The 26,865-nt window shown below is 39.9% G+C and overlaps 1 non-coding gene across 1 annotated transcript; it reads right to left on the reverse strand.

Annotated features, from left to right (window-relative positions):
* Nucleotides 1-15,660: 15,660 nt before the first annotated feature.
* Nucleotides 15,661-15,731, reverse strand: trnag-gcc. The gene has a single exon. It is a non-coding gene; the product is annotated as a tRNA-Gly (tRNA).
* Nucleotides 15,732-26,865: the final 11,134 nt, after the last annotated feature.

Genomic DNA, 26,865 nt, shown 5'->3' on the forward strand with positions numbered 1-26,865 from the left:
CAGTTGAAGCGTGCGCCTGCCCGGCCAGATCTTCCCCAGGCAAAATTCCATCTATTCAATTCAATTCAATTCAATTTTATTTATATAGCGCCTTCCACAATCAAAATTGTCTCAAAGCGCTTTACAGAGACCCAGAGCCTGACCCCAGAGCAAGCACTTAAGGCGACAGTGGCAAGGAAAACTCCCTTTTAACAGGAAGAAACCTTGAGCAGAACCTGGCTCAGATGGGGGACCCTCCTGCTGATGGCCGGGCTGGGTGAAAGGAGGAAAAGGAGGAAGATAGGACAGCTAGGAATGGAGGAGAGGGGGAGAAAGACATGCAGCATAATACAGACAATGTGGGTCAGTATTTACATTACAGTTAGTGAACAGTTATTTGATAATGTGTGCTCAGCAGATTAGAATTATGAAACAGAGCACAGAGGCAAAAAACTGTCATGACTGGTAATTATTTACATTACAGTTTGCAAAGAATATTAATCAAATATTTATCTGTAGCAGAATGGAACATTAAACATGTTAGAAATAGATCATTGTAAACAATAAACAGCAGCAGGTGGGTGGAGCCAGGACCATAGGACATGCAGCTCCGGAGCCAGAGGTACCTGCAGAAAGGTACAGAGAAAGAGAGACCAGAGAGAAACAAACACAGGACTACGGGACAGAGAGGACACAGAGTTAATGACATGTAATAAAGGCAAATCTCTAACCATGGACAAGCGACATGCCTCTAAATCTAACCTCGCTTTTTCAGACTGTTGGCGGATCCTTTCAACTTCGATCTGCTTTTTAATTTCCAACTCATGCTTAATTTTCTCATGCTCCATCTGCAAAAGTAAAATCTCTCTCTGTTGCTCAAACGTTAATCCTTGCATCGGAAAAGGCAAAGTCGCAGGACCGGAAGAATAATCCGGTTTTTCATCAGACATTTTACCAAGCTCAATCAATTTTGACTTTATGGATACTTTAATATTCTCCTTAACACGTTTATCACCCACAACCACTACTGAGTACTGCTCAGCAATAATGAGCAACTGCTCTTTTGTAAATGCATCCAAGGCCACCTGTGACGGTGCGGCCATAAACGCCTCAATCTCAGACATCTCAAATATTTACAAGAAGAACCAAAGCAAATAAAGTCTTTATTCATACAGCACACGGCCAGACAGACACCGCGATGTTAACCCCTGCGCACAAAGACGACAAGTCCTCCACTTGGTTTGGAGTTTCCCCTGCTATCTAACACCCAACCCAGCTAACTAAACTCAGCCCTAGTCTTCATGCAGCTAATTGTGGTGGGTATTTATGCACTTTTTTGACGTGCACTTATTTATGCACGTCACAGTGTGTATTTTTAACACTTGTGACCATTCATCAGTTTATTCCATTCTTTCATACACCTTTCTGCTGATATTGATGGTTAATACAATTCTTGAAATGAATCCACTTTTTAATGTGCATTAAAGGTATTTATGAAGCTCTTGCTCTGAGTTTGTTGCTGTTTTTGAATTTTGAGTTTTTGAATCACAATGAATCACATGTAGCATCTTGTCAGGACAGGTGCATGAATGTGACCTTCAGCTGTGGATGATCATGTATGAACCTACAGTATTAAATGGATTCATACATGACAAATGTTTAAATGAAAGTGTAGAGCTGCACTTGATCATTTTTATTCTTTACACTGCCTTTGGAATGCTTTTGAATTTTTCAACAATCTGACTGATGTATCAGAACACCCCTACACTTGCTGGGATTTTCACTCTCAACAGTTTGTAGAGTTTAACTGTGAATTTAGTCAAAAGCAAAAAGCATCCAGTGAGCAGCAGCTCAGAGGAGGTGTGGCTCATGACGTCACCATCTCACCTGCCTTTGATTCCCAGGCAACGGCTCTGGCGTCACTACGGTGGCAGCCAGATGATATAAATGAGGAGCCTTCCTTCACTGACTCAACGTTTCTGAGGAGGTAGGGACAGCTCTGGTGGCGGTGCGTCGCCGGTGTCTGAGGCTACCAACGTCTTTGCTGGGCGCATTCAGTCGCTTTCGATCCGTTAATGCTGCGGATCCTTACTGATAACGGTTCATTTTGAGCGTCTGTGAGGTTAATATCCAGGAGAACTGAATACAGATGTGACCCGGGCCACCAGACTCTGTCCTCCTCTCTCTCTCCCTGAGAGAGAAGCAGAGAGTTTTTGCTCTCTCTTTCTCTCTCAGGGAGCGAGAGAGAGAAACACAGAGAGAGATGGTTATTTAATTCAGATTGAAATTTGACTGAAATTTATTGAAATGGAAATAATAGCTGTGTCCCAATTCAGGGTCTGCATCCTTCGAAGTGCGCATTTGAAGGCCGCTTACGTCACAACGCTGCGCGAAGGCTGTCCCAATTCGCCAAAAATCGAAGGGTCCTTAAAATGCGCCCTTCTAATGCGTCCCACTTTTCCCTGAATTCGGAGGATGCATCACTACCATCCTTCGTGGCCTCACATATCCCAAGATGCTTTGCGCGCCTGTACTAACGGCAATGGCAAGCAGCAGCAGCAGCAGCACCGCCAGCAGCAGCGGAGAATATGCATTCAAATGTAAGTAACAGGTTTTTGTTTAAGGCCAGGAGATCAATACGGGTCTTACCTCTTAAAATACATTACACTAACACGTAACCATCGGAATGTGTAGGATGAGCAATTTGATGTAGCTGAAGGCTAACCGTTGATACGAGATGCTCAGTTAACGGTAACGGTAACACTTTCAGTTGTCACAAGCTTGGATGTTAACTTATACCTTTTGTAACTGAGCTGATATTCGTATACCTCACATCAGGTAAATTTGCTGTCATATGTTACAGTTCACCCCTCTTACAAACGACAGGAGCTGTCAAAGCTGAATGCAGCTCAAGAAATAAAGTTAACGGTGTTGTGAGCCCAGCTGTATGTCTAGGCTGTAAATACTGTAAACGTTTTGATTGAATAGTCAATAATGCATAGTTTATTGACTGTATAGTATAGTATAGTATAGTATAGTATAGTATAGTATAGTATAGAGCATAGTTCACTTGAGCAATATTATCATTATTATATCAAACAATCATTTAGTCTGTTGACATAACAAAACCTTTGCTTTACATGTCATTTTGTTGTAGGGAGCAAGGAACAGACCTCGGAGTTTATAAAACTCCGAGGTGAAAATGATCACCTTTTTACCGGGGCGAAAAATACCGCTGTCCTCGGCTGGAGGTAACTGTTGAGGCAAATAATGCCCTGATGCCACTTTTTGTGAATCTTCACATATCTGTGTGATCTTGTGTATTTACCTTTTCTCATGCTTCTCTCTTATTTAGAACAATCCTGGAAAAAATGGGCCTGGAGGGAAAAGTAGAGCCCCAACAGGCGAAAAAAAAATGGGACAACCTGAAAAAAAAATACAAAGTATGTGCAGGTTTGGATAATATAGGGAAACTACATAGGTTAATCAACACTTTTATTTTTGAGTCCATGAAGCACTGTTTTTTCAATACTTTGAATAAACACTGCAGAACATTGCATCTGCTGATGCGATTGGTTTCCTCTGCTTTAGGAATGCAAAGATCCAGGGACAGGACAGGGAGTGGGTGGCGGCAAGCCCACTGCTGCCACCTGGCCCTGGTTTGTCCTCATGGATGAGGTGTTGGGACAGAGGCCCTCTATTGTGCCGCCTGTCCTAATTGCCTCCATCCCTGAGGACACACCAGGGCCAGCTGCTGCAGTGGGTGAACAGGACGATGAGGAAGAGGAAGAGGAGGAAGAGAGGCCCAGGGAAAGGAAGAGGAAAAGAGAGATGGATGACATGATACAGTTAATTAGGGAGGACATGAGGTGGCAGAGGGAACAAGAAGAAAGAAGAGAGAGAGAGAGTAGAGAGAGGATGGAGAGATTGTTTAATTTATTAGAAAGGTTTGTGGAAAGGCGTTAAATTTTTATATTTATTTTATTATTTATTATTAGGATTATTTATTTTTTTATGATGTATATAGTTCTGTTGTTTGTTATTGAAATTAATATTTATTAAATAATATATGAAATTGTTAACTTGCGTTTGTCATTGTGTTGTTAAAGTCCTCTATCTGTTTCATTACTCATTTACAATTTTAGTAAACTTTTGAACTACTTGTCAGTTAAACAGTATGTAATTTATTTTTTTCTGTTTTATACAAGTATTTACAAATAATTGGACAATTTACAACTATTTACAAAAGAAAAAAGTTCTATTTACAATATATTCATTTTTGGCTGAGTGGGAGTCCCTGGTGGTGCTGCTGGACTGGATGGGATGCCACATTGAAGACCTTCTTCTGGCTGTGAGTGGGATACCATCTGCGGGACTGGGGACGCCTGTCTCCACTTTCCACCACATCGTCCATCAGGGTTGCAGGGCTGACACAATCGATGGCTGCCATGATACTAAAAATATTTAAAAAGAGGCAAAAATAAAACATAAAAAACAATAATTACTTCAGCAGAACTGTTTCCAAAACACTTTAAATAGGAATAGCTATAAAATGACTATACTTGCCCTCTAAAGGTAATCATGATCAAGCATACCCTCCTCCAGGGCAGACACCTCAGCAGACAGCTGATCCCGCCAGGGAGCACCACTGGCTGCCTCCAACCCGTTCTCCCCCTCATCCTCCGGCATGTCATCCTGCACTCCATCCTCTGGGGCCATGATGTCACCGGCACCCAGGCAGATGTTGTGCAGGACGGCACATGCTGTTATGACCTGTAGAAGAGAAGAAAAAAAGTGTATTTAAGTGTATGTAATTAAATTTCAATTAATTACTTAAAAGACATTCACTATATAACAATAAGCAATAATTCTCTTGTGTACTGACATACCTGAGGTACAAAGGTGTGGTGCACCTCCAGCGCTTGGAGGAAGATGGATCTGAACCTTGTCTTCATCATTCCAAAGGCACGCTCTATGATGGAGCGTGCCCTGGAATGATGGCTATTGAAGCGCTGGGCTCCCACACCTTGTACTGGCCGCTTGTAGGGAGTGATGAGGGGGAGTGGATGCTGGAGGCACGGGTACCCGCCGTCTGCCAAGATGAAGTGCCCTGGAGGAGGGTAGATGCCACGCCTGTACAGTGGGCTGTGCCGGAGTACTCTGGAGTCATGCACCGACCCCGGCCAGCCCACGTACGTATCAATGAAGCGGCCCTGATGGTCACAAACTGCCTGCAATATAATGGATGAAAACAGCTTTCTATTGCGGTAGCAGTGACCATCTGGGCCGCTTGGAGGCTTGATCCTCACATGGCAGCCGTCGATTGCTCCAGCAGCTTTGCAAAAAGCTCTGTGTCTTGCCAGCCCTGCAAACCCCTGGGTTACTGCCGCCAGGTCTTCTGCGGTCTTGGGGAGGTAGATGACCTTGTGGCGAATGGCCACCACCTCCTCAGTAACCCGATGGACGATGCGGTGAACAGTGGAGCGAGGCATCCCGAACACCCTTGCAGCCACTCTGTAGGATGTCCCACTCGCCAGCCAGAAGAGGAAGACCAAGGTCTCTATTGTGGCACCCCATCCGTGTCGTCTTTCCTGGTGGAGAAGCTCCAGCAGCACCGCCAGGGACTCTCTGCTCAGCCGGAAATCTGGTTTGGTGTCATGATTGTTGAAAAAAAACTGTAACACTGGAACTTGTATGTTCATGCGGCAGTAAGTCAGCCTTGTCTGGATGGAGACATGAGGGTTAGAACAAGAGGATTAAACTACAGCAATTGAATTTTACAATACATACAATTCTAGTGATTGTTACACAGTTTAGACCAGTTAATGACATAACATTAAAGCAGTGATTTAAGTCAGGGTTAGCCTATTTACAGGGTTCATACACATATTCAATTCAAAGTACTAAAATTACAAACAAAACCCTTTATCAAGTCTTACAAATGAATAAAACATAAATGACATTTAACTATATATTGTCTGTTTATATTAATTATGATCATTGGTATGGGTTAAAAATAAGTTAATGTTACCTGCCCACTGCGCTCTCTCAGCCGAAACAAAATCAGCCGTCTTCTGTTAAGCTGACGACACCGCCTCTCCTCTTCTTCAATAAATAAATATATTACAAAAAACAAAATCCAAACTTCTAAATCCATACTGTCTTTTTTTGTTGTTTGTCTGTTGTCTGTTTTGCCGTTTGTTGTCTGTTTTGCCGTTTGTTGTCTGTTTTGCCGTTTATCTGCCGTTCGTCCGGCTTGGGGGGGTTATGACGTTATGCCGCAACCAGGAAGTGCCCCGAAGCACTGTCCCAATTACCAACGGTTAACGTAGCCTTCGGAGGATCCTCCGAAGCCGCATCCTTCGGAGACCACGTAGGCTGCGCACTTCGAAGGATGCAGACCCTGAATTGGGACACAGCTAATGTATATACATTGTTAGAGTTTTTGCCTCTGTGTTTTCTCTCTGGGTTCCTCCTCTCTCTCAGGCAGAGAGAAAGGGAAGAGCAAGAGATCTCTCTCTTATCTCTCTCAGGCAGAGAAACGGAGTTACACCAGAGAGCTTCCTCTCTCTCTCCTTGAGACACATAGAGATCGAGACGTTTTTCCTCTCTCTTTCTGTCTCTATCGATGGAGAGGGCCTTCTTTAGCCCTCCTCAGCGAGAAACAGAGCGTTTTCCGTAACGCCAGTGGTGGTTTTTGGCACAAGCTACTACTCACTGGCCTTGCTGTCATCAGTATCAATCATTCAATAGGGGAGCAGATTTCGTATAATGACATTATTGATGATTTTGCATCAAGGAAGGCCAGAAAGCTCAGGTTTTAGTTTTAGTTTTTGCTGATCTTAGTGCAATAGTGTTAGAATTATATTTCCTGTAGTGTGTTTTCATTTGTGTGATGAAGGATTTGTGCGATTCAGAATATTTATTCTATATTTTATTTGTATATTATTCTTTTTTTTTTTTAATTATTCTAAAATAATGAAATTATATTGTTTTTATCTTATATCATTATCTGCTGTTGTTATGTATGATTGTGTATATTTTTGCCACTTTTATGTATATGTATGTATATTTATATATATATATTATATTTCTGATAACTTTAATTTCGAGTAATTCAGTGTAGAACCGCCACTGCGTAACTCTAACCCTCTTTCTCCACCGAAAGAGAGAGAAGAACTCTCTCTTTCTCTGCTCCTATCTCAGCTTCTCTCTTTCTCTTCCCTCCGCAGACAGTTCTTCTCTCCTTCTCTTTCGCCACAAAAGAGGAGAGAAAAACTTTCTCTTTCTCTGCTTTTCTTTCTCTGCTTGTCTGCTCTTCTCTCTTTCTCATCCTCTCTCTTTCTCTTCCCTCCACAGAGAGAAAAAAATCTCTCTACAGTGTTACTACAATATAAGGAATGCTGTAGAAGAGAACGTAGAACAGAATATTGTAGAATATAACGTAGAACAGAATGCTGTAGAAGAGAACAGATCAGAATGCTATAGAATAGAACGCAGAATACTGTAAAAGAACTTAGAAGTGAATACTGTATAATAGAACGCAGAACAGAATACTGTAGAATAGAATGTAGAACGGAATGCTGTAGAATAGAAAGCAGAACAGAATGCTGTAGAATAGAATGTAGAACGGAATGCTGTGGAATAGAACGTAAAACAGAATGCTGTGGAATAGAACGTAGAACAGAATACTGTAGAATAGAACGTAGAACGGAATACTGCAGAACAGAACGCAGAACAGAATGCTGCAGAATAGAACGTAGAACAGAATACTATAGAATAGAACGTAGAACGGAATGCTGTAGAAGAGATCACAGAACAGAATGCTATAGAATAGAATGCAGAATACTGTAAAATAGAACTTAGAAGAGAATACTTTATAATAGAGCATACTGGAGAAGAGAACGCAGAAGAGAATGCTGTAGAATAGAACGCAGAACAGAATGCTGTAAAAGAGACCGCAGAACAGAATGCTGTAGAATAGAATGTAGAACGGAATGCTGTGGAATAGAACGTAAAACAGAATGCTGTGGAATAGAACGTAGAACAGAATACTGTAGAATAGAACGTAGAACGGAATACTGTAGAATAGAACGCAGAACAGAATGCTGCAGAATAGAACGTAGAACAGAATACTGTAGAATAGAACGCAGAACAGAATACTGTAGAACCAAACGTAGAACAGAATACTGTAGAATAGAACGTAGAACGGAATGCTGTAGAATAGAACGTAGAACGGAATGCTGTAGAAGAGAACACAGAACAGAATGCTATAGAATAGAACGCAGAATACTGTAAAATAAAACTTAGAAGAGAATACTGTATAATAGAGCATAGAATACTGTAGAAGAGAACGCAGAAGAGAATGCTGCAGAATAGAACGTAGAACAGAATACTGTAGAATAGAACGCAGAACAGAATACTGTAGAACAAAACGTAGAACAGAATACTGTAGAATAGAACGTAGAACGGAATGCTGTACAATAGAACGTAGAACAGAATGCTGTAGAAGAGAACACAGAACAGAATGCTATAGAATAGAATGCAGAATACTGTAAAATAGAACTTAGAAGAGAATACTGTATAATAGAGCATTGAAAACTGTAGAAGAGAACGCAGAAGAGAATGCTGTAGAATAGAACGTAAAACAGAATTCTGTAGAATAGAACGTAAAACACTGTAAAATATAACTTAGAAGGGAATACTGTATAATAGAATGTAGAATGCTGTAGAAGAGAACACAGAACAGAATGTTGTAGAACAGAACGTAGAACAGAATGCTGTAGAATAGAACGTAGAACGGAATGCTGTAGAACAGAACGTAGAACGGAATGCTGTAGAAGAGAACACAGATCAGAATGCTATAGAACGCAGAATACTGTAAAATAGAACTTAGAAGAGAATACTGTATAATAGAACATAGAATACTGTAGAAGAGAACGCAGAACAGAATGCTGTAGAATAGAACGTAGAACAGAATTCTGTAGAATAGAACGTAGAACACTGTAAAATATAACTTAGAAGGGAATACTGTATAATAGAATGCAGAATACTGTAGAAGAGAACGTAGAACATAAAACTGTAGAACAGAACGTAGAATAGAATACTGTAGAATAGAACGTAGAATGGAATGCTGTAGAATAGAACGTAGAACGGAATGCTGTAGAAGAGAACGTAGAACAGAATGCTGTAGAATAGAACGTAGAACGGAATGCTGTAGAATAGAACGCAGAACGGAATACTGTAGAATAGAACGCAGAACAGAATGCTGTAGAATAGAATGTAGAACGTAATGCTGTGGAATAGAACGTAAAACAGAATGCTGTAGAATAGAACGTAGAACAGAATGCTGTAGAATAGAACGCAGAACAGAATACTGTAGAATAGAACGCAGAACAGAATACTGTAGAATAGAACATAGAACGGAATGCTGTAGAATAGAACGTAGAATGGAATGTTGTAGAAGAACACAGATCAGAATTCTGTGGAGTAGAACGTAGAACACTGTAAAATATAACTTAGAAGGGAATACTGTATATTCCTTACAGAGAAAGAGAGTTCTTGTCTCTGAGAGAAAGAGAGTTTTCTCTTTCTCTGTAAGGTGCTGTATAATTAATGAATAAATTAATACCCTGGCAAAATTTGTGAAATATTGTCCATTTTTCAGAAAATATGTTTGATCATGCAAAAGCTTTTCTTTCATTCAGAGTTAGTGGTCAGGCAAAGTTACTGTATTTATTATCACATAATTATATTTGCTCTTTTTAAATCATAGAGACAAGTTGAAACACCCAAATGGCCCTGATCAAAAGTATACATACCCTTGAAGTTTTGGCCTGATACTATGCACACAAGTTAACACAATGCTAAAGTCACTAAGCTAGCGAAAACAAGCTATTAGCTTTATATCACTGATTTCCTTTCCGATGCAATACCAAGTGAATTTCAGGCTGGTGTCGGCCATACTGATCCGATATCGATACTTTGTACAAAAATTTAATGTGTTTGGAAAATCAAAATTAAAAGCAGTGTATTTCAAATTATAGATTCATAAGGAATACGAGACATCAGAGTACCCGTTCTTGTTTAATTCTGAAGAATTATCACACACAAAACACTAAAAACTGAAAAGTTGCTTGTTAATTGACAGCATCTGAACAAGCACATCTTTCCATTTAACATGTAAATGCTTGCCTGAACATTTTAACACAAGCATTATTACTCTCCCTTCGTTTGGCTATTTTCAGCTGAACTGAGTGAGCAATGTGCTGCAACGCTTTCGCATTCATACAGCCGTATTTCGAATATGATTATGACAGACGGAAGCAGAAGTAGTTCCTACCAACTGGGTATCATTTAGACGATCTCCCGATAGTATTGTTACTTTCCACTGTGTTCCTGTTAATGATAAACTACACATTTACCCAAAATTACTAAAATATCTTTATTTTAATATGAGAATCGATTCTATTGTATGTTAGCAGCTACAATAGGAACAAGCTAACTTACACATTATTTAGTTGGAGCTAATTTCAACAGTTTTGTGCATTGTGTCATGTAATCAGTAACAGTGAGGAAATCTTATACCTATAACATGCCACATAACTTGTGGATTTAAAAAGTACAAGACTTCCCACTGACATTCATTGCCCAGTTTTCACAGAGGAGCACGTCTGGAGCTCGGCATTGGGCATCCACTGTGCAAGAGCTTAACCCCTGACTCCAGCTCTGAGATCAGCGGGTGATTTTACCACTACTATAAACTAGCTAGTTAGATGCTACGCGGAAACGTTAGCCTTTGCTGTGTCACCTATAGTTAAAAAGCATGAGGTGTCTTCTGGCTGCTACAGAGGAATAACGAACTTCAGACGCTCAGCTTCAATTCTCAACCTCATATGAAAGATTGTTCAGGTTACTGTCACCGATGCGTTCGCTGACTGGTAATGTTAACTTTAGCTTTGGTTAGCTAACTTAAGTATTAGCCTTAAAACAACAGAAACATTGTGGAACATCCCGCAGGTCTACTCAGGTGTTACTCCGAATCCTGTGACCCATCTGATTCTTTGGGATGGGAATAGTGTCACTGGAAATGTTTTAAATATTTTATTTATTACATACTTTACACTGATAATGTTTGCTGTTAGAAAACATGCATAAAATTTAGACATGCACTGCATGGAAAGTTGGATTTTCATCAGTAATCGGCACTGTAGATTGTCGTGGAAGTTTAGGTTTATGACTGCACATGGCAATTTGCAGGCAACACCGAAAACTGCTGTGAATTGTCGGAAACTGACATGGGCCTTGCTTGGCAGACACGTCAATGCATGGCTCATCATAATCCAAAAATCTGATAGTTTAATACTTACATGGACATTTTTCTGTATTATATACAATTAGCTAATGATTGAGAATGATGAGTGCTTTTGCTTATAATGGAGATTGCTACTTATACTTAAGTAAAGGGTGTGAATAGGTCTACCACATCAGTGAATAAATACAAGAGTAAAATAAGAATAAAACAAACAGTGGTGTGTAGTCATGCGGCTTTTTTTTTTTAGATGATCTTAGCTAACGTGAGATTTAGGGCAGTATAATAGAAGTGTATGGAAATTTGTTGTGGCTCCCATAGCTCTGAAGTTACATTTTAGAAACAAAACAACGTCTTTGTAGGAATAACGTCCCAGTTACAACAATGGTCCAGAACATGTCTCTTAATGCTGCATGCTATTTAACTTTGTCCTTTTCATGTCTTTTTCTTGCCTCTGTCTTTTTGTCTTCCCTCCAGAGTATCTGTGCTTGAAAATCATCATGGCTTGCTTTGAGGAACACAGGGGAAAGCAGCAGGTGGCAGAGATCTCTGTAACAGAAGAAGGAGTTAGCAACCCAATCCCCCATGGACGAGAAGCTGCTGTCCTATCCGGCCCTGGCCTCTGTGGTCTGTTTCTTTCTGAAACAAACCACAAGACCCCGGAACTGGTGTCTGAAAATGGCTTGTGGCCCATATCCTTTCGTACTGCTGGAAATCTAACCTTGTCTAACACGTTAGTAATAATAATGACAAACAGCTTTTAAGCTTGACTAGGTATCATGCTACTATGTGTATCTCTTTAAGTGTAATTAAAGGATAAAAAAAGGATTTGCAGAGGAACACAGTTTTTCCCCCCAGTGAATGTTATAAAAGATTACATTACTGTTTTAATCAAGTCGTTATTTGTCCCATTAGGTGCTTCTACTGTGTAAATCCTCTATCCTCTCCAGTTGAATATGAACAAATGAATATGCTCTCATTCTCTGTGTTTTGACCTTAACCTCTTCCTCTGGTTCCACCAGAGGATCCAAACTCTACATTACCTTACCACCAAGCATAGAAGATTGTTTCATACAGTGTATTTGTAATTTAGCCAATAAAATGACAGCATTAGAGTCACACTTAGTCACATTTTAATGCAAAAAATTAAAAAAAAAAAAAAAATAGAATAAAAACCACAGAGACAGGAAGAAATCAAGATAACTGCACTGAGTTATTGCTGAGACAGTAACACACTTTTGCTGGAGATGAAATTTCTTTTGTTGATGCTGGAGAGTCAGTCTGAATCCAAACCTTCTAACACAACAGATCAGACTGCAGACAGATCACTACAGGACACTGTACAGGACAAACCAAACCACGTGGAAAACTTTAGTATGAGTATTTTGTCAAGGTGCAGCTGCAGCCTCACCACCTCTACTTCTGGCATCTGCTCAGGCTGAGGAGCAGCTGTGTCTGATGTGCATCAACAAACAGTGAAAACTTTCCTCAGTGCTCCTGAAGGTTTTTCACATTCTGCAGTGAACACACAGACTGTTAATGTAGCTCATTTTCTTCTCTTACTTGAAAAGTCATTTTGGGAGGTGTAGGGGTGTAATGGGGGCACACAATGCTCCAATGCCCCCACTTGGTGACAGGCTCTGTCCAAATGACTTTATAACCTCTTCATCCACAATGTTTGGATTCACAGATGAATTCAGCTGCTTCACAGTCTTTAGTGTTGACTGAAAAGGAGGCTTCTGCCCTCCAGTGGTCACTGTCAGTAACTACAACTCTGCACGCACAGCACTGACAATGATACTGATGTTCACACTGACATTATTCCACATTTACTGACTTATTTTAGCTCTAATGTTCATCAGTCTGATAATGACTCTCTGTATGTGAACACACATATTATTACACTGCTATAAATACTGATGTCTGACTGATGGACAAATAATCAGAGAGTTTACTGCCCTCCAGTGGTCACACTGACAAGTGTCCAACAGGACTCACACTGATTATTAGGATCAATATGTACCAATCAGTATTGATGACATCAGCAGGAAGATGAGGACTGGTCATAATTTGAATAATGTTCCATGTATTATTCCATCCATGTTTTCAGTACAAGCAGATACACTGTAAAAAATGTGACAGCTAAAAGGATCACTGTAAAATGATAAATAGGAGATGCACTATAAAAAATTCTGACATTGGTTATGAGGAGATACGCTGTAAAAGAATTTAATGGAGGCTGTGCACTGTTTAAAATGGCAACAAATGTGACACAGGATATATCAAATAAAAAATGATGGTCATAGATGAGCTCTGGACTAACTTACAACCAGGAGAAATAAAAAATAAAAAGCAGCAGATGTAAAGTGGAAGTTAGGCTGCACTACACAACAACCAGGGTGATAACGTGGAAAATATCACAAGGGAAAGGACTATCAGAAATATGTGATGCAGTGTGAAAATGACAATGACGAATGACAACATCAGCAGTAAAAGTACACAAGTATTATCAGCAGCCAGAGGATTCAATTCAGTTCAATTCAATTTTATTTATATAGCATCTTCCACAATCAAACTTGTCTCAAAGCGCTTTACAGAGACCCAGAGTCTGACACCAGAGCAAGCACTTAAGGCGACAGTGGCAAGAAAAAACTCCCTTTTAACAGGAAGAAACCTTGAGCAGAACCTGGCTCAGATGGGGGACCTTCCTGCTGATGGCTGGGCTGGGTGAAAGGAGGAAAAGGAGGAAGATAGGACAGCTAGGAATGGAGGAGAGGAGGAGAAGGACATGCAGCATATAAAACACGATACAAACAGGGTTGGCAATGGACAGTCTTAGAGGGCCAGCATTTAGATTACAGTTAGTGGATACTGTGTGCTCAGCAGTTATGATAGGAAACAGAGCACAGAAGCAAAAAGCTGTCATGATTGGTAATTATTTACATTACAGTCTGCAAAGAATATTTATCCTAAATGTATCTGAAGCAGAGTGTTGAATGTGTTAGAAATGGATCATTGTAGACAATAAACAGCAGCAGGTGGGTGGAGCCAGGACCACAGACAGAGAACATGCAGCTCCGGAGCCAGAGATACCTGCAGAAAGGTACAGAGAAAGAGAGACCAGAGAGAAACAGGGAAAGGACTATGGGACAGAGAGGACACAGAGTTAATGACATGGAATAAAGGATGGTTCAGTTGCCTCAGCCAGCCCTACTATGGGCATTATCCTTAACTGTAACAGTGTCTATAGAAATAATTGTGACTGACTAAAGGTTTTGTCAAAATAAATAAAACTGTAACTACAACTAATTATAAGCTTTGTCAAACAAAAAAGTTTCAAGCCTAATTTTTAAATTACAGTGTGTCTGCTTCCTGAACCCTTATCTTCATATTTACTGCTTGTTAATTGCTTAGTTTGCTCAGCTGTTCATTTATTTATAACTAAGTAGTGTGGCCCAATACAAACAGGACAGGCATTGTAATGTTCTAGTTTCACCACAAGAGGGAGTTGGTGGTTTGGAGTCGCTCCTGGTCAGCGGATGTCGACACGTGATTGTGTTGCTCCAAAGACGCATTAGTGGTGTGCGATACTGCATATTTTGGTATCCATCCGATACCAAGTAAATACGGGCCAGTATCGCCGATACCGATACCGATACCAATATTCAATAATAATAATGAATAAATGAATAAATGAATAAATAAGGTGGATGCGTCATTGAATTGCTATATCTCAATTAATTTCCATGACCTTAAGTGTTGTTTGTGTGATGTTTCCTTTTTTATTATTAAATAGTTAAAACCCAGGACAGAATTAGGACAGTTTATAATTAAATAAAAAATGCTTTATTATCAAAATTTTTCAGAAAAATCTTAAATAAAAAGTGCACGCAAACCAGTAAATAAATTAAAACAAGTACTGTTGAGAAACTATAATACAAAAATTAAATTCAAATTCTCAACAACAAAAACAACAACTGGTGCAAATATAAATAATAGTGTTTCCACTATAACTGACTAGCTTTTTACAAATCCCACATTTTGCTGTTGTTTCATTTTTGGCTTGAAAATACAGCCACACGGCGCTCCTCTTCTTCTCTGCCATTCTTCTGTGGTATTTTCTCCCTGTGCTGATGAACCTCAGCCGGCAACTTGTTTGCTTTGCGCGTCTGAGTCACATGACGTGACTTAGATGGGTAGCTGGGGTGGATCGGTGCCTTGCTCAGGGGCATCACAGGGTGCCTTCATAACCACCGTATTCGTTTTTTTTGGGCTTGGTCGAGAGATCAAACCAACGACCCTCCGATCTCAGGCTGATCCAAAGGCGCATTCTTAACTTGCTGCACCACAGCTGTCCCCCAAAAGCACAAGGCATTGGCCGGGAATCGAACCCAGGCCTCCCGCGTGGCAGGCAAGAATTCTACCACTGAACCACCAATGCAAGCTTATTATTTAACCCCATGCCTCCAAGGGAGATTGTGACCTGATTGCAGTGCCTTAGACTGTTCGGCCATCCTGACTTACTACTTCAGTAAAAGTCTGTAGCATAAACATTCATTTACTTGTAAAATACATATCAAAAGTCCTTGCGACTCAAATGTCTTCACAACAACAGTTAGCTGTTGAAAACAGCTCTTCATGTGTGCATAAATGTGTTATATCAAATATATCTTCATTTATTTATGGATTTTATTCTGAACACTGGGACACTATGTTGTTGAAACTAACAGAGAGAAGTCACATCTGTCCCAGAATGATTTTAGATCCCAGAGCTTCCACTTTGACTTCCTGGTATCATGTTGTTGAATGCGACAGACATCACTCACCTATACTGATATGATCTGCATCAGTGTTGGAAAGAAAGAGCTGCAGGTTAATGTGATAGAAACACGTTTTTCTGTATGGTCCAGTCATTATTTGCATCTGTCACTGTAGCTTTTTTAGACCCATGGTGATAACTGACTTTTGTATGAATAAATCTTAAATAATCAGCTTATGTTTTTATTGTCCTTGTTTCAGATCAGTGAGGCACTAAAGAGTGACTTCCAGGTGTTGGCTTTTAACTCTGAGGAAGCTGACTGAAACAGCAAAACAGAGTGGGTATTAACTGCAAGTCTCTGAAACTAATAGAACTATTTTCAATCATTTAAACCCACTGAGATTTAAAATCCCTTCTTCTTTTTTTATTTTAGCAAGCAGAGCAATAAAGTGAACGATACAGGAAGTTACAGTTGTTTTGAAATGTGTCTCAGTTTTATAAATATCAAATGTAATGATGAGAGAGAGCATCTCTATAATCTCTCTCTTTTGTGTAATGACCTTTAACTAACACACATAAGACCTGGGGCTTTGTAGTTTTCCATCATAAGATCACTAGTTGGTGTAGGACATAAAGAGTGAGGTAAAGAGGACTCAGGTGGGGCCACACATTATTTTTGCCCCCACTGCCCAGAGTGACTTTATCCAGCCATGATCTCCCTTGATCTTCTTTGCAGGATAAACTTAACATGAACATCACAGCCTCAGGTATTTAGTTTTTTAATCAGGGTTACAGTCACTGTGCATGGTAAAGCCTTTAATGTGCCTCTGCATGAGCTGCTATGGTTGCTGTAAATTCACACAGAGTAATGTAACTAAAGTATCCTCCACAATCTGTTGTGTTACAGAAGCTCAGCATCATTTTATTCCTTGTTGAACAAAGTCAAATCCATTGTTTTCTTTATACAAAGCTCCACACCACGTTTTTCTTTCCTTCATGTTTTAGAGCAAATCAATAGTGTTTGTTCCACAATGAGATTAGATGCAAAGCAAAAATCATTCAACCCAATCAAGGCATAATATTAATTTATTTTTATTGAATTAAATTTAACTTTCAACATAACAGGAATATTACAACCACAAACAGGTTAATGGGTTAATTATGTGTTATGTGTGAAGCACAGACATAGTCGCCTGTAAATGAAAATATAATGGGAAACTACAGATGAATATATCATTATATTACCACCAATATATTACTAATATTTGCATTAATAAATATAAATAATATAAATATTATATTAATACAATATATGAATAAAATATATTAGTGTTACTGAGGGAACTTTGGAGGGAATCATTTTATTTGACATAAACACATATTTAGATATTTTCTCAGCCTGTTCTCTAACAAATTTCTTCTTTAAATTCACATAAAAAACAAATCAAAACAAACAAAAAATAAAAAAACATCTGATAAACGGATGTTTATCAGAAAAGTAGCTGTGTACACAGGCACTGGGCCCAACTTAATAATGTTACTCAAGGATGCTGGAGCGAATAATAGCAAAATATTTTCCTCTGTATCATAAAATAGATCAAATTTTAATTAAATAAATGACGTTAATGAGTCCAGGTAGGATTAGGCTCTTGGCCTTGGCGCTGACATATGCAGGTGGTCGCTATGGAGACCCTATACATTAAAAAGACTCGTTCCTCCATTTAACTCTGAGACTTTGGAGGAGGAAGACTTTAGTCAACGATTTCTGCTAAAGAGAGTAAGCTAGCTTCGAAAAAACGACGCAGCCCGACTTCAGATCAACCAAGTGACATTTTCATCACAGAAAAAGTGAGAATATAAGGAGTTAAATATGATTTAAATGACTTTTTTCAACCCGCTTTTCTCGACGCCTCGACTGAATGTAGTGAGGCGTTGAAAGTTCCAGAGCTTCAGAGACTGACTTTAAAGCCGCGTCCATTTTGTGCAGTAACTGTAAATGGTTTTATGATTAGTTGGAAAACACAAAATAATTATTAATCATCAACCCATCAAGTTCTACACTGATACAATCACACAGTTATGACCCTCAAGAAAAGACAAAGACGTTGTGGACAATGGACTTGTTTTGCTGGTGTACATTATTTTCCTTTTGATTTTAAATTTGTTTCTAGTTTGATTTTAATTCTGAACAAATGGTCACTACTGAAGGTGAACTGTGAGGGATTCATGGAAAAATAGATTTTTCCTTTATTTCCTTTATTACTATACATGAAAGAGTTTATTTGCATTTAGTTTTAAGGGAGTCAGTGGAGATATTAGATAGTAAAACGTTACAGACTGGCAATGCCTCCCACCCCCAGGATTGACATCCTGTCAGTTTAACTTGGTCCAGTCCAGTGTTGCCATGGCACCTCTGCTCTTTTTCCTCAGAGCTTCGTGTTGAATCCACTGATGTTACAGCAGCAGTCTGAGAGGACTTTAAGGGAACTAGTTTGACCTGGTTCTTGACTTTCTCTCTGTGTCCATCTCTGTAACAGGCTGCTGTACGCAGGAGGAGACCGAGGGAGCAGGAGACCAGCTCCAGAGTCCTCGGCGAGAAGATGCCATGAGACTCCTGCTGTCCTGTTGGACCAGAGCCCCAGCCCTCCACCTCTGCTCCACAGGCCATACCGGACAGTGTCCAGCAGGAGGTCAGTGTTCTAAATGTATAGACAAGTGTTGGTTTTCATCTGCCTCCTGTCTTTGTGTTGGTCAGAAGCATTTTATCCTAACTCAGTGGTCACCACACACTGTCCCACTCCACTGCAGCAGTCTAAAGGGTGTAGCTGATGCAGTCTAACCTTCCTTCTCCTCCACTCTCTGTCTCTGTAAAATGATCCAGCCCAGAGTCCTCCCACAGCCTGTGGCCCACGTTCAGCAGGATGATGTCATGCACTTGTCCCTCTGGACAAAATACCAATCAAAAGTACAATGGTTTATTTTGATGATTTTTTAGTTTTTTCTGACCTAATTTTTAGTTTATCTAAAGAATTTTTTGTTTGATAAATTTCCCATTTTCGTTTAAATTAATATTCAAAATTATAACGTACATCTATTAACTGATGAATAAGTTCAAACATGCTTTAGAAGGTGTGTTCTGTGAGAGCAGACTCCAGCCACTAGAGGTCTGTACACATTGTTCCATTGAAATCCTTTTTTTTGCTGTAGTGCACACATTACTGACTTCAGAAGATGTGAAAAGTATTGTCTAAACATACAGTCTCATAATGTTTGTAAGTAATATCAGAATGATTTGGTTCTGTCTGAATATATTAAATTATGAAGAGTTGGATAGAAACATTGCAGAATGAACAATAGGAGACATGTATTTGGATGGAACACTGTCACAGGGTTAGGGAGGGCCAGAGCCTCCTAAAGCTTTTTCCTTCTGTTACACAGTTCAACACAGACAAACTCATTACAACATATCAGCATAAATACACATTTGTAGCTCATGTGGTAACAGAAGCTTTGTGACTGTACTTTGCTTGGTTTTATTACTGGGCTAACCCACTCTGCCTTCTATCCTGATGTCTTACATAGTGTATTTAGAGTTGTCCATGTTCAAAAATTGTAATATTGTAATATTCAGTTGTTTGACATCAGAAACATAAAAATGTGTAAGTGGTAACAGTTGGTCTAATGATTGTAGTGATATTTGTTATGTTGATATTTTTCATGACAGAAAATCTGTAAAACTGAGTTTGAACAATGTGAACAGTCAGGCAGGGATGTATTTCAGTGTTGTTACTGACAAAGAAAAAATAATTCTTCCAGTCCAACAGAACACCTGTCTGTAGCACCTGATCCTCACACATTCACGCCTCGTTTGTGTGAGTATGAAGTTTTGTCAAGAACAATGAGGAAACTTGTGGTGAAGGAGCTCAAAGAGTTGACAGTGAGGTGGGAAAAATGAGTGTGTTTATCACAATTGTTCTGATAAACATTCTGTCTTAATGTCAAGATCAGAAACTTTAAAGAGGACAGAAAGATGAAGTCGTGATATGAACCATAAAAAAAAAAAAAAAACACACTAACTTTTTCACAACTAATGCAGCATCTGACTTTCCAGTGGAAAACTTTTAACCTGAAGAAGCAACAGCAGAAAATGTTTGGTTTGCACTGGCAGTAACATCACACACCTCTTATACAGTCTAAAAATGATCAGTAAACCATGTGATCGGGCTGAGATCTCAAAGTACAAACTATAAACACAAACCATAATGTCTGGTAGACAAGTAAAGCAACCAAAAGAAGTGATGTGGACTTTCCTGTAGTTTCCTCTTGTCCTTGTAACAGCAGTAGCTCCTCCCTTCCTTGTCAATAATTGTGCAGAAATATCTGAGTGCTTCTTTCTTCCTAAATCATGAGCAAGTCCTGTCCAGTCCAACTGTTTCTGCTCCTGTTTGACTTCTGAACTTGTCTCTGGCTGTGTGTCCACTTACTGCAGCCTGTGACATCAGGCTGTAGAATGTTGATACATCAAAGGCATCAAAGGACAAACACACACACACTCACACACACATATGCAGATAGATAGATAGATAGATAGATGACACTTCACACCATCAACATGAGCAGAGATGGAAACATCAAAGGCATCAAAGGACGAACACACACACACACACACACACACACACACACACACACACACACACACACACACACACACACACATACTGGTACTTATGTCTTTGTGAGGACACTTGCTTCCTCCCTAGCCCTTACCCTAACTCTAACCAAAACCCAATTCTAACCCTGAAACCAAGTCTTAACCCTCAAACAGCAACATGAACACAGATGGAAACACTGCAGAGCTGCTTTGGATAGTTTAACAGGTAGAGATCATCAAATAATGGAATGACCTGATACCTTCATCTGTATCCATAAACACATGGAGGAAATCTCCCAAACACAAACTTAACCACAATGTGATTCACAGTTAACAAACACACTTGCATGTAAACTCTCACACCAGCATAAAAATAAGTCATTGTTTTAGGATCTGAAGAAGAAGATCCAGGATGAAGGAGATCAGGAGACAGGAGCCCCACAACAGAAGAGAGAGAAATAAAAGAAATACAATTAAAACACAAACGTACAAACAGATGAAGAATCACCTTAAAGTCATTGTAGTAAACAAAGTTTTGTTTCTGGACCCAGACTGAGAAAATACCAGTAACTGAAAATAATGATGAAATAATGTTGGAGGAAAAAAATGCTTCCTCCTTCCATCCAGCCTGGTTATTTTACAGCTTCTACTCCCAGAACATGATGATATAGTGTCAGCTTTAACTTTCACCATCAGCTTCCTACTTGATTCAAGTGACAGGTGTAACTGTTATCTCAGTGTGATGCAGAGAAGAGAGCAACATACAGCAGGACTCTGTGGATTTAAGGTCTAACAGCACAAGATAAGTTGAACGAGATCTAAAAGAAACATGAGTCAAAATGATTCTCTGTGCAGCAGCTGATCTGTTGCAGAAACAACAACTAAAACTGTCTGTGGCAATGGAGAGATAGTGAATATCACTCCTCACTTTCAATAAAGAGGTGAAGACAGAAAATAATGTCTACTGCAAAGTCACAGCAAAACCAGAGTGTGAGGAAAGAGCACATTACTGTATTGATGAAAAAACAAAGATCTGATGGACAAAAACTCTTCTCAAAGTTGGAATGTAGGTGGTGAAAAGCACAGAGAGCAGAGAGAGATGAAGAACCCTCTGAAACCAGTCCTGGAGTCCTTGAAGGAGGACTTATTATGGACTGACAGGAGACAGAAAGACACTTTCCAGTCATTTCTACCAGCAGTCAGCAGACAAACACTCATGAGAGCACCTTTACACCTCACTGTGACAAAAGAGACACAGGCCAGTTCAGCCTCTGCACAGCTCTGAAGGGCAAACACTGCTGTGACTGTATTTAATTCACATTAACAACTGACAATCATATCACTAATAAAACATTAAATTCAATAGCTGATTAAAAAGCCAACAGGAGAACATTGTTTCTTTTACGGTGCTATTGGTAGTGGTGTGCGATACCGCATATTTTGGTATCGATCCAATACCAAGTAAATACGGGCCAGTATTGCCGATACTGATACCGATACTTTTCAATAAATAAGGTGGATGCGTCATTGAATTGCTAAATCTCAATTAATTTTCATGACCTTAAGTGTTTTTTGTGATGTTTTGCTTTTTTATTATTAAATAGTTAAAACCCAGGACAGAATTAGGATAAAGTTTATAATTAAATAGAAAATGCTTTATTAGCAAATTTTTTTCAGAAAAATCTTAAAGAAAAATTAAATTAAAACAACAACAAAAACAACAACTGGTGAAAATATAAATTATATGTAAACAACTTAACAGCCCCTAAAGCCTTTATTTAGTCTGTGAAGAACAAAGGTTTTGGTTACAAGTTTTTGTTCAAGAACAGTATCTTATTATTATTTTTTGCTTTTAATGCACTTCGTCTGTGACTAACTGCCCTGCTTTTGAAAAAAATCCTCTCAGCTGGCACTGATGTTGCAACTACTGCCAGGTATTTTTTGGCAAGTTTGCTCAGAGAGGGGAATGTTTGTTCATTGTTTTTCCACCAAAGTAGTGGATCCTGATCCCGAGGAATTGGCCTTTCCTCAGTGTACCTGCGCATCTCAATTAGGGCATCAGTGCCAGTTGTCCGATGCTGCTGAGAGGCTAGGACTTTAGAGTCAAATTCTTCCCATATCCCACGTTTTGCTGCAGGTGGGGATGAAGCAGCCCCTCCAGACGAGCTTGAGGTAGTTTCAGGAGTTGGGGCAGAGCTGGTGGCAGAGCTGGGGGCAGAGATGGTGGCAGAGCTGGTGGCAGAGCTGGGGGTGGAGATGGTGGCAGAGCTGGTGGCAAAGCTGGGGACAGAGATGGTGGCAGATGATGAATGTGCTGACATCTGACTCATGGACTGCATTTCAGTTAGAAGTCGAGCTTTTACATGGTCAACGTTTGCAGAGTCACGGAATCCCAGGTTTTTAAATCTGTTGTCCAGGAAGGTGCAGACAGCAAGACCTTAAAAAGTTTCAACAGAGTTTAAATGACGGTGACAATGCCCTGACAGCTGAGCAGCTAGCTTGCTACCTTGAGACTCTGAAGCTTTAGTGGTTCTGAGAAGCAGTGACACCAGGGGAATCACCTTGGACACAGACACATGTTTTTCAGTTGACATCTCTCTGGTTGCTTCCTCAAATGGTCTCAGTGCATTGATGGAGAGACGGATGACAGACCATTCTTCCTCATTTAAACAAAGTGAGCTCTTTCTAAGGAGACAGAGGACTGTGGTAACTTTCTCCTTTTGCTCAAGCAATTTCTCCCACATGTAGTGGGAGTAATATAGAGTTCCACCTTGTCTCAACTGCTTGAATTAGTTTTTGTTCAGGGGACTTCGGCTGCTTCTGGATGTCGTTGAGCTTGTCTGCAGCTTTAGTGCTGTGGTGAAAGAAAGCAACAATAGCACAGCTTTTCTGCTGAAGTTCAAGCAAGTCAGGCAAAGCTTTAATGGAGTCTTTTACCACCAAATTTAAAGTGTGTGCAAAACATGGGTAGTGTGTCCATCCTGCTTTGCGCACAGCAGCAAACATGTTGGCACCATTGTCTGTTACAACAGACAGAATCTTGCCCGTTATGCCCCATTCTTCTGTGATTCTGGTTAATTGTGCACAAATATTGTCTGCAGTGTGTTGTCCAGGAACAGAGAACGTTTCTAGCATGTATGCCACCATTTGCCAGTTTTCATCGATCATGTGGCATGAGACTGTTAAATATGCCTCTGTGGCTCTTGATGTCTACATGTCACTGGTGAGCACAACACTGTCCACACCACTCAGTGCCTTTCTAACCTTAGCACGACAGTCTTCATAAAGAGCTGGTAGTTTCCCCTTCATTAAAGATTTTCTGCCTGGAATTTTGTACCGGGGTTAAGTGTCTTTACAAAATTCCTGAAGCCATCATCCTCCACTATGGAAAGAGGTTGCAGGTCTTTCACAATCATCTCTGCCAGGCTCTTTGTGATCTCCTCTGCTCTTGGGGAATCAGCTAAGTGAAATAATAAAAGAAATAAGCCTTTAGTATGCCTATGTGTAGTTTAAATGCAGTAATCATACAGTATCCTTTTGACAGTTAACACAAAAGGGCAATAATATTCAATAAATTCTGAGCCATATTATATTCAGTATATGTTTCAATTCCAGTAAATGTATTCATTTAAATTCACATTTCAATGGGATAAATGTATCACATCAAGGTCTTAGCATAATTTATACTTTGAGTTGGCTAACGTAATAAATAAGTTTCGCTTTCTTACTTTCAACACTGTAACCTGCCTGGATTTTCTCTGCCATGCTGAAAGGCCTCTGCCAATGACCTCTGCCTCTGTACTTGCAGCGGGGCCAGGGGGTGGGGGATTCCTCTCCTCCTCTCTCCGTTTTTGTAGCTCCATGTTTTCTTTTGGATGGTTTTTTATATGTTTATATAAATTGGCAGTGTTTCCACTATACCTGACTAGCTTTTTACAAATCCCACATTTTGCTGTTGTTTCGTTTTCGGCTTGAAAATACAGCCACACGGTGCTTCTCTTCCTCTCTGCCATTTTTTGGTATTTTCTCTGTGCGTGTGCTGATGAACCTGAGCCGGCAACCTGCTTGTTTGTTTACTTTGCCCGCTCCCCTAAGGGAGTATTGATATATGGGACTAGGATATCAAAATGAAACTGTTTTAAAATGTATCGATATAAATCTAAATATCGATTTTTTACACACCTCTAGTTGTATAGGAGGAGCTGGGTGATTGGGAGCTTCCTGACACAAGGAACGAAACAGCAGATACACAAAACACTACATAGACCATGATTAACATTATATATAGGAGTAATTTGTCAACATGATTCCACTAAACTGGTGCAAAGAATAAAAGAGACGTGGCAGCATTGGTTTGTTTTAGTCTTTGAATCAAATAAGTTTGAAATGAACAAATTTCTGGCTGAATGAGACAAGTTCTAAACTTTGACTCATGAGTCAAAAAAAACCTCTGTTTTATAAAGTGAAAATGGAAAATTTGAGGAAATGAGGACTACAAATATGTCTGCTCACAACCTTAAGCCCTGATAGCTGCATCACATCAGCTGTAACAGTTTCACACACAGTTTGTCATTATTAATGTCACAGGGTGACTAAGTGTGAGTGTGTGTGCGTGTGAGAGGGTGCGTGCACATCAACCAGAAGTAAGTGGATAACAGGATAAGAGACAGGTGTGTGTGGTGGCGCGTCGAGTTTGTTCTCCTTTGTAGAGACGCGGACGGCGGGAAAGGGGAGCAGCAGGCGGAAGAAGCACCTGAGCTGATCGTGAGAAGAAGCGGCTGAGAACACTGTTCTGAGTGCTGGGCAGACGGTCGCAAGGCCATCTTATCCTAAGAGTCCGGTGAACAGCGCGAGAGGAGCACCCCGGTCGAGTCGTGTGCGCCGCTGCCGTGTGGGGATCTAGGCCGCCACCACGCCACAGACGCACGGTCCGAGAGGGGGAAGCCTCGGGTGAAAGTGGAGGGATGGGGATGCGTTCCATCCCTCCTACGGTGAAGTACCCCTTCATTTCTTATAGACATTGATCGAAGTAGCATTGAGTGACGCTGTGTCGATACGATAATTTATTTCTTTTGCTCTTGGGGGGGTTTGGACACTCTTGGACAGATTTGCTATCTCAGGGTTAAGGCATTTGTTCCCAAACTATTTTAGAAATCTTTGTGGATCGGGCCTTATTGAGTGGGTTTACTTGCAGTGGATTATTATTGTAAATGCTTGAGTTGTTTTGTGTTGGGTTTCTTTTGAGTTTGTTGTTTTTCTTTGTTATCCTCATATCCTGTTTTGTTAGAATTCGTCCCCACCCCACAGAAGGTTTCTTAATTTTGTTTTTTTTTGGGACTAGTATACCTCATATAAAGACCGATAGGCCACTGACCACCCTGATAGTTGCCCTGTTTTCTTTTGTCTTCCCTTCCCCCAAGCTACCATCCAACGGCCACGCAGAGACCTGCTGTCCAGATAACCCTCTACACTCCATCTGGTCAGGTGGACAACCTGTGGGACTTTTTTAATTCAAGTATCCGGAGTACTCTTTCTTTTATCTATTGTTCTTAACTTACTTTTGTAATAAAGATATTTATATATTTTTTAACTGAATCTTCCCCTGAGTTTTGCTGCTTTGATGTGTTTGCTCCCCACAGAGAAAAGTATTTTATATTATCACAATCCCTCCACTCGGTGCCATTAAGATACACATTATTCATCGTGTCCAACATTATACATGAGATTCAACATGCTGCAGGTTCATAACAACTACCAGCATTTTAACTAGGCTTTGTTGATCATGTATACAGGGTTAACACTGTTAACCCTGGTTATCTCAGGTTTGACACCAATAAAGTTACAAACAAAAGCTAACAACAATAATGTGCTGAGGCTCAGAGGCTGAGATGAAAGGTTGTTCACCTTATTCCACTGTCACCTGTTCCACAGACAGATCCAGATCCACTGGATCAGCTGGGATCTTCTCTCCTATAATAATGATAATAGACATCATTTATATAATTTGTTTTATAGTAAGTCTGTAAAATCACTAAGTTAAATCTGATTGAGTTAAAACACATTAATCATGATTTTAACAAACAGAAATTACAACAAAGTGAAACAAGTTCTAAACTTGTAAACAACACACACACACAGAGACCTTGTGACTTCCTGTAAAGGGAG

This window comes from Toxotes jaculatrix, chromosome 11 (assembly GCF_017976425.1).
Source record: "Toxotes jaculatrix isolate fToxJac2 chromosome 11, fToxJac2.pri, whole genome shotgun sequence".
Taxonomy (NCBI): domain Eukaryota; kingdom Metazoa; phylum Chordata; class Actinopteri; family Toxotidae; genus Toxotes; species Toxotes jaculatrix.